This window comes from Vidua macroura, chromosome 1, assembly GCF_024509145.1.
Source record: "Vidua macroura isolate BioBank_ID:100142 chromosome 1, ASM2450914v1, whole genome shotgun sequence".
In the NCBI taxonomy this organism is placed as follows: Eukaryota; Metazoa; Chordata; class Aves; order Passeriformes; family Viduidae; genus Vidua; species Vidua macroura.
This window is the reverse complement of record NC_071571.1, coordinates 22,399,979-22,409,691: the sequence shown is the minus strand read 5'-3', so window position 1 is coordinate 22,409,691 and position 9,713 is coordinate 22,399,979.

Sequence of the window (9,713 nt, the reverse complement as noted above, 5' to 3'; positions counted from 1 at the left end):
ATACTTTCATGGTTGCTGAAGTGTGTCAGGGTTTTTTCCAGAGAACAAAAATACTCTGGTGACACTAGCTTTGTCCATCTGTGTTTTATTCCTTCTATATTCTGATTAAAGTCTGTGTGTGATGTTGACCAAGAACATGAGGGAATTCATGCTTGATTACATTTTCTGGAGAAAAGGATTATTGCATAATTGACAAGCTTTCCAGACAGTTCTTTAATCTTGATAACAGATTAATCAGAGTTTCTACATGGGGAAATCTGTGGTCAGGACAATTTCCTTCTGCAACTGCTCTTCAGACTAGGAGTTCTGAGAACAACGTGCCAAATGGCTGGAAAAGTGGTGCAGTGTTCCAGTAACACACAGACCTACATATAATCACACTAACAGTCTTGCTCAGAACTTGTTGAGTAAGCTAAGTGTAACTATGAGTGTCAGCAAGATGACTACAGCATGCCCTTGGGTGACTCAGAAATGGTGCCACAGAGGGGGAGCTGGTGTAGAAAGATGGAAACTTTTCACTGTAATTTAACCAAGTGTAAATGGGCTGGGTTCAGCCAGGTTGAAATGCTTAAGTGGTGACTGAGTTTCCAGGATGGCGCTTGAAGGGTTCACTAGAGGCTTACCAAGGTGGTAAAGGGCTCTCAGCTCATGCTCCCTGGGGAGACACGTGGGGAAACTGGTCTTGCTTCATCTGGTGAAGAACCTTCCCTCCATACTTGAAGGGAAGGTACAAAGGTGAGCAAGCCCAACTCTTGTTGGTAGTGCCAGTGAGTGTAAAAATAGTCAGGAATCACGAATGGCAGTTTGAAGGTTCACATTGGGTTCTAGGGAAATATTCTTCACTGAGAAGATAGTGAAAATCCTCATTGTGTCCATATTGCTTCTTGTCTCTCCTTTGAACTCCACTGAGAAGAGTGTGGCTCCATATTCTTTACTGTCTTCATCCCTCAGGTATTCATGTGATGTTAAGAGCTTCCATGAGCCTTCTGATCTCCAGGTTGAATAGTTCCAGCTCTCTCAACCTGTCATTGTAGGAGAAGTGCTTCAGTCCTTTAATCCTCTTCATGATGACCTGCACAGAAGCAATTTCAGTGCATCCATGTCTTGCTTGTACTGAGGGGTCCAGAACTGAACACAGCAATGCAGATGAGTCTGAGAGGGGCTGAGGGAAGGGGAAGGAGGACGAGCCTTGACCAGCTGTCAGTGCTCTTCCTATTGCAGCTTAGGACCTGATCTGGTATTGACAGGGGTCTTCCTTTGAGTGGGACAATGCACACAAAACTTAACTGCATTAATGTTTTTGCCCATGGAAATATACGAGCTGACACCAAGAGGACTCTTGCTCAGAATGCCCAAACTCAGCAGTCTGTGAAAAGGAACATAAAAATGTAGGTGCTACAAAGAATCATGTATGAATTTGGAAAATTATGAAAGAATTTGAAAATTAATTTTGAAATGCTATCAAATCTAACCTGATTTTGAAATTACAGCCTAAGAAACTGTAGTGTTGACTCCTAAGTTGGGAATGGAAGTGGCAAGTGCCCTGTGTTCATGTTGTGAGTTGGAGTTGCAAATGCAGCTGGTAGAGAATGCTTGTCTCTTGTGGACTGAGGCCATTTGAGAACAGACATGAGACAACATATTTGGTTTACTGGCATTTAATAAGCTTCTTTATCCAAGGGAATATGTCAGAAAGAGATCAGATAAGCATACAACTGCTGTATTCCCTGCTGAATGACTATGTAGTAAAGGACCAGCTGTTCTTAGTGAGTAACATTGTTAAAGTGAAAAAAATTTCTTACTTGGCCCGGATTTATCACACAAATCCTGATTCAAAGAAGTGGCACTCAAGCTACTTGAAATAGTTGAATTCCTCTGGAGGATTTAAGTCATTGGTGCCAAGTAACAGGAAGCTGAGGAAAATAACTACAGCGAAAAACAGAGGCTCAAGATTGTTTGAGAGGGCTGTTCAATCTTGTCCAACATGTGTAATAAACTTTATTACTAAACTAAAAATTAAACTAAAAATTATGTACTGCTTCTCTTGAATTATGAGAAATCAACAAAGCCACATGACGCTCAAATAATTTTTTTAACTGATACTTTTAGACATTGTTGAAAGTACAAGTAAAGACCACATGACCACCACAGTTAAAGTTCAATGAAATGAGTTGAAAAATAACTCAAAGTAGAGGAGAATAGAAATATTTTATTTTCTCATTCCCTGTAAAAAATTAGATTCTGGATTTCAGGTATATAATTTATAGACAAATACAGAAAGCACTTGCATTGTTAATTTTTTGAACTAACACCTTTCACAGCATTCCTTTCTGATAATACACGTTGTTTCTTGGAAGTAGAATTTGTTTTATAGTTAAGAAAAAAATTTGAATCAGACAATGATATTCTCTGGGTATAATCACATACTCTTAAAGAAATGCTTGCCCTTCCCAGTGTGTTTGTTACTTTTGCTTACATAACATCTAAAATTGTCCTGTTATCCTTTGAGGCAGCTGTGGTACTCCTCTGTGGAATCTTGTTGATTTCAGGATTTTACCACACACATGCCACTGGAGTATAGAGCTGGCTGCCTTTAAATACTTACAATAGTGAAACCAGTGATAATAAAAATAACAGTAATTTATATCCAGATTAACAACAACAACAACAACAAAGCCACAGCAACCCTGACACACTTCAAGGCTGTAAAATGTAAAGAATACAAGGAAGGGAATAGACTCACAGGGAAAGGATTACTGAACAAAGACAGAATATTGGTCATGTAGGGTTTTTTTTACAGGGAAACTTTTTGCTTAAATCTGATTATGTAATAGCAAACAGCAGTGATATATTTTCTGCTGTGGTATATAGGGGTATTCATTACCTCTAATTGTTAAAAAAGATAAGGTTTTACAGTATTTCTACAAGAATCCATTGAAATGAAAATGCTTTGGAACATATCTTGTGAAAAAGTGTGGCCTATTGCTTTTGGCTGTGGTTCTTTGATGCTCCAGGCAGCAGTTTCCTCACTCCCCACTCAATGCAATGGGGAAGTGAATTGGGAAGATAAAAGTAAGAAAATTCATGGGCTGAGATAAAGACATTTTGATAAGTAAGAAAAAAGCTATGTTCACAAGCAAAGCAAAGCCACTTTCTGTGGGCAGGCAGGTACTGAGCCATCTCCAGGAAAGTAGGGCTCCATCAAATGTAGCAGTGACTTGGGAAGACAAACACCATCACTCCATACATTCTCCCTTCCATTTCCCCCCCCTCCAACTTTATATGCTGAGCATGATGCCCTGTGGTCTGGGATATTGTTTGGGTCAGTTGGGGTCAGCTGTCCTGGCTGTGTCCCCTCCCAACTTCCTGTGCATCCTTAGACCCCTCATAGATGGGGTGAAGAGCAGAAAAGGCTTTGTCTCTCTGCAAGCCCCACTCAGCAATACAAAAACATCTCATTATTATCAGCACTGATTGCAGTGCAAATCCAAAACACAGCCCCATGCCAGCCATTGTGAAGAAAATGAATTCTACCCCAGCCAAAACAGCATGGTGGTTTAGGAATGGCATTCTAATGTCATTATACTTCCCATGAGGAGGTACAAAGGCATGTGATGACACAAAATTGTCAAAATGTTGTAGCATCCCTCCCACAACCATGTTCTTTCCCAGGTCATCTACCTCAGCAATTTATCAGAAAATCTTGTTCCAATACCACATTTTAAACTCCTTAAGTTTGTAAGGAATTTTTTGGTTCTACACCTACTACAAAAACTTGCAGAATTTTTTCCTATCACTTTAGTGCTTACAAACCCCAGTCCCTGTTGTCAGATGCGGTGCAGACACAAACCTTAGGCACTGAGAACTTCTCTGCAGGCCATGATGTAGGTTTCACATGAGAAACAGTTGGAGACAGGTGATGCAAGCACATGGGGAGGAAGCTGAAATGAACATGGTTTTAGAAATGTAATGAGGGGGTGATGGTTTGGATGTCAGGCTGTGGTGATAACTGTCCAGTGTGATGATAGCAGTCTCAACTGCTGGATACCATTGTAATAGCAACAGCTTCATCATTTTAAAGAGGAATCTGAAAGAAGACAAGGAATTGGCTTTGTCAGAATTTATATGTAATTTCTCGGTTGCCTTTGTGAAGTGACCAGGTGGGAGAAATTCTTATGGGTAAGAGTGTTAAGGGTACTGAGGTACTTAAAAAGACCCCAAGTTTGTCAGATGTTGCTAGAAATTTGATACAATCTAAACAACTGTGAAACAGAACCTACTGATGCATTTGAAATTACTTAAATACTTTAATCAAGAAATACCATAATTGATTTAAATAAAGCAAAGTTGTCTGCCATCCAGTTTTGGGAAAATACTTTTTATGTGGAACTATTGCATTCATACATTTATTATGGTTGACTGGTAAGGCAATTATTGCTCACATGCAAAGACTGACAACACAATTACACATATGTCTTCAATATGGAAGTAATTGTGCTAATTAGAGCTTGTTAAGTTGGATATTTTGCTAGATTTGGAATTAATTTCAACAATTCTGCTGCTAATATTAATATATTAATTGCAAGTTCTTAGAGCAAGAATATTTTTCAATCTAAACAGTTTTCTTATTTACAAAGGAAAAGACCTTTTGTCCAAAACATAGTACTGGAGTTCTAGTTTAGGATTCTGACTGTTCAAGAATGCTCTCTATGGTTAAAAGTAAAATGTTCCTACCATCAGAAGCACTGTTTTATGTCACTAACTTCATGCTACAAACAGCACTAGATAGCTGAAGCTAATTGTCAGAAATAATCCAAGAGATTATATCTAAAATGAGATATTTTTTGGATTTACTCCCACTGCCTGGGGCACTGGTCTATTTTAGAAGCAGAGCAGGGACTCAAAAAATAACTGGAGCAGGAAATGAGGCAGGACTGGAAGAGACAGGGAAGTCAAGCAGAGCAAGAACAGCAGGCTCTAGCATGCAGCAGGTTCCAGAGAAAAGCTGTAAGCGTCCATCTAACATCCTGTCACAAATGAGCTTTGCAGGAGATGCAAAAACTGGGTGGAGTGGTAGATGTACCTGGTGGTTGTGCTATCATTCAGATTTCAGCAGGCTGGAGAAATGGACCAATGTGAAGTTCAGCTAAGTCCTGCAGCTGGGAAGAAATAAACTTGTACACCAGAATGGGCTGGTGGCTGACCAGATGGAAAGAATGTTGGCAGAAAAGGCCTTGGAGGTCCTGGGGAGACACCAAATGAACATGAGCACCCTTGAAACAATGAAGGCCATCAATCTCCTGGGCAGCAGGAAGCAGAGAATTGCCAGAGAGTTGAAGGAAGAAGTTCTCCTTCTCCTCCTCTGTCAGTCCACATTTAGACTGCTGTGTACAGTTGTGGCTCTCCATCCTTGAATGAGTCCAGCGAAGGCTGACACAGACAGTTATAGTTTGGGAGCATCTGACATAAGCAAAGATGGGCTGCATAGCTTGGAGGAGTGAAGGCATGGGGATATTTTATCTATGTGTAAATACCAGGGAGTAAAGAACAGACTGACATTTCTCAATGACAGAACAAGAGGCAAATTGGATACAAATCGAAACACAGGAAATTCCATGTAAATTTTAAAGAAATATTCCTGATGGGGCTGTGGTTGAGATTGCATTGATTGTGAAAAGACTGAAGTGAAACTCCACCCTAATGACTGTGGGTGATTTCAGGAACTGGACTTGAGAGTGCACTAACTTGAATATAGGTTGAGTGATGACACAAGAGCTTGATGAGAACTTTAAATCCATATCAGAGGAAGTGTGGTTGGAAATCTCCTTTAGCATATTTTTTTTGTGGTTGTTTGGTTATTGCCCTTACTTGAATTCTAGAGTAGAAGTCTGCTTTTCTGCTATTTTTCTATTTAATTTGGCACACTTGTTTGACTAGAGTTGTTGACCTAAGGTGACTTGCCATTAATGGTCCTCTGAAAATTCTGTCTCTGCCAATTCTAATCGAGATCTCAATGAAAGTGGAGGCAGGGAAAGTGTGGTTTAAAGAAAAGACAGACACTGACCTGGATTTAATCATTGCAGGCTGACAAATTTAAGCTTGGCAATCACTTCACAAAGAGATGAGAGTCAAGCCAGAAGCTCTTTAAACTACTTTGTAGAAAAATTGCATGTATCTTGTCTCCTATCTAGTTTCAAAAACAATATTAGAAGACGAAACACTGTATAGAAACCCAGTCTGAGCATTCATAAAGAGCAGCAAAGCTAAGGACACAAAGTTTTCTTCAAATGATTTATTATTATATTTCTCTGATTGTCAATATGGATCTGTAACATAGCCCTGGTTTTGGCATAAACTACAACATGATATTTTTTTCCTTCCTAATCTGTGTCAGCTGATTTTTTGTTTGTTTCAATGGTTCATGAAAACAAAATAGAGACTTCAAAGACAGGAACTATGGTCCTAAATATTAAGGTGATCTACAAGGGGTTGAGCGTTGCTATTTATCCTTTACTCTCACTTAAGAAATCCCCTATGATTACAAGCACTTCTTTCTTATTTCCTAAAATAACTATCTGGACCTCTGTGAATTCCATTGTGCAAGGCATTTGGCTTTTAGGTGTTGTGGTGCTTTACACGCCTAAGAAACTGAAGTTGGCTGATATGCCTTAGTGTCTTTGAGGTACTTGCCTAATGACTGCTGTAATGGTATTTAATGAATGTTCATTAATAAACTGGTGTGGTAAACTATGCACCTTTTATCTTTGTCTGTAAGAAGATACTCCTTTTGATTGACTCATGACTAAACCGTTCCCAATTCTACCAACTCCTACTTCTTGTAAATTTAGAGCTTTCAGCAAAGCAAAAATTATCCTAATATAAAGTACAAAAGTACAACTTAGAAGGGAAAGTTAAAATAAAGTATTCTGAATAGATGTAATTTAGTATCCTTTGTGTTTTGTAGTCTAGTGTTACTTAATTTTGGGTTCACAAGTGTTATTTTATGTTGACAGAAATTAAAAATCCTGGTTTTCATTACTTATCCTGACTGTCTTGTTTAAAAGTATCTCAAATAATCTGTTTCTATAGTATATAAAAGTCACTGATATAAAAATAGTTGAAAGAATTTAGTACATTTCAATAACAGTGCTGGTAAAGTTATAAAAATAAATTATAGATTTTTTTCCCAATTTTGGTTATATTCATACTGAGTTCTGCCCTATTATTACTGCATTGGTGCTGAAGAAAAAATCCAAAATCTGTCTTAGTATGTTTTTTTGCACAGTTAATTTGTATAAAGCATACATAGTTACTTGTAACCCTTGGAAAAAACGACAGGTCAGGTTTTTTATAATGCCTTTGACAGGAAGAAAGGTGTAACACATTTAACAGATCAGTAGAGCAAAATAAAATGGTGATGAAATAAGTTCTTCTGGTAATACATTAATTTCAAATGCAAATTCACACAGAACATTCAGATGTTGTAAGAATTTTCATAAATGAGTAAATACTGTGTCAGTGCTAGCTATATATACATACAATTGTAACTAAGAAAAGGGCTAGAAATTATATAAGAGAATAAGAAATACTCTTTTCCCACACAAGTCTTTCTTCCTGCTCTAAAATGTAGTTATATTGTAAAGTCAGAGGTACTACATGAAACATTGAAGCTGTTTGGTATAGAGTACTGTATGTGGATTGGAATAAACAGGACTGCGTTGGAGCTGAGAAACAAGCTGGCTTGTATTTAAAATTGAATCAGTAATTTGAAAACAGTTGGTAGTGGTACCTAATTCTACTGCTGTGGAGTTGATTCAGCATCACATCTGCCTGACACTAGTGTTGTGTTATTGTTGGTGGAATTGTTCCTACTTTATCATCACAAAAGAACATGGCTTAACCGTATAGAATGCCCTCTGTGGAAAATTCCTCAGTAAATTATGGGACAATTTAATTAATGTGTTAAAATATTCCATACTGAAAGAGGTTGTGGTCCTTTAAATACTGCATAAAAATACTCTTAGTTTTGCTTTTACCCTTGAACAGCAGCATTTTTATAGGGTAATACACAGGAGCAAATTAATCCATCCATATACTAGCAAGCCCCTATTCTGCTAGAAAGGCTTTTGAGTTCTGATGGCATGGGAAATGACAAAACTCTCTCATTAAATAGCTTCTCCCCTTACTGCCATACTGACCACCTCTACTTTCATTCACAAATTCACCTATCTTTCTGAAACACATAGTTATATTTTGGATCAAGGGAAGAAACAACAGCTTTCAGTACATTCTCCCTCCTCATCCCAGCTGTTGACTTTTCCACACGGCCAGCTGTTTCCCAGTGACAACCTTCCCTCTTCAGAATAGCATACTTTGGAAAATGTATGACATTACTATGTTTCTGGAAAACAGCTTCTACTCTCCCCTCTCTGTTCTTGGCCATATTCTGTGGCCTAAAGAGTAAAACTTCAGCATCAGTGTGGGATTTTTTGTTTGTTTGTTTAGTTGGTTTGTTTGGCTTTTTTTCCCTCTGTTGTTGTTTAAGACCAAAAATGAACTGAAGAATTTCCATTGTCCTATTTCAAATATTTTGTTTTATCTGGGAGAAGCAGGAAACTTGGATGTGGGTGACTTCACTTTGAGAAAAAAAGCTGCATGAAGTCCTGTAATATGATAAAGAAAAGCCCTGGGTGAGGAGAAATAAACAAATAATGCTGGATCTTATCTTGTTTGGGTTCTCTGAAAAGTTCTTTTTTAATCTCCCCCAGTACTACTATTACTAAATTAGCTACAGTGCCAGAACATGCTCATATCCTGATACAGCCCTAAGAACTTCCAGCTTGCAGCAGCCAGGTTTTCTGCTAGTGATTTAAACTAGCACATAGTTTTTGTAGGGGTGAAACCCTCACTGAAAGGTCATTGAGGTCAGGTGTGGCAAGCACATTTCTCTCTCTGTGCACCTCAATAAAAGATCCTGAGAGAGAGAGAGAAATGTGCTTGCCACAGTCAGGGGCAGATATTTTGCCACTGACTTCAACAGACTTTGTATCTGGTAATTTGTAAGAAGCTCTTACACCCAAAGCTCCAAAATGCAGGTCCGCGTCAGACTCAATGCTTGCTTTCCTCTGAAGCTGAACACTAGACAAGAAAGCAGCTGGGATTTCCATGGTGGGCATGCACAGTGCCTTGCTGACACGCAACAGAGGTACCTGGGGTACAAGGCTGGGTATTTTTTTGGCTTCCTGGGTATTTCTTAGTTTATGTTTTGCTGCAATATCTCACATCTGCTGTGCACTAAGAAAAGGAACATATAAAGTTACCATAACTCAGTTGGTGTTCAATAACTTGTTAAGCTGCTGTCAAATTGTAACAAGGCGTGAAGTCTGAGCATGAATACAACTACCACTCGAAGGAACAAATGGGAATTAAAATGTTGTATCAATTATGGTTTTTATAGCAGGAGTAAATCTGTTTTAATTACTGAAGTGGGTTAAGCCATGTCCAACAAGAATAAAACCACAGTGAAAACGTCTATTCCTAAACTAACAGAATTACATGAAACAGCCTTTCTGAAGTAATAAACACTAAGAATTAAGCAATGAAATCGCTGTAATTAAATACTTCATAAGGGAGGCATAAACTCATGGTAAAAGAGACAGAAAGGTGAGATAAGAAGTAAAGCAAATTAATATTTTCACTGAAATTATTTAATT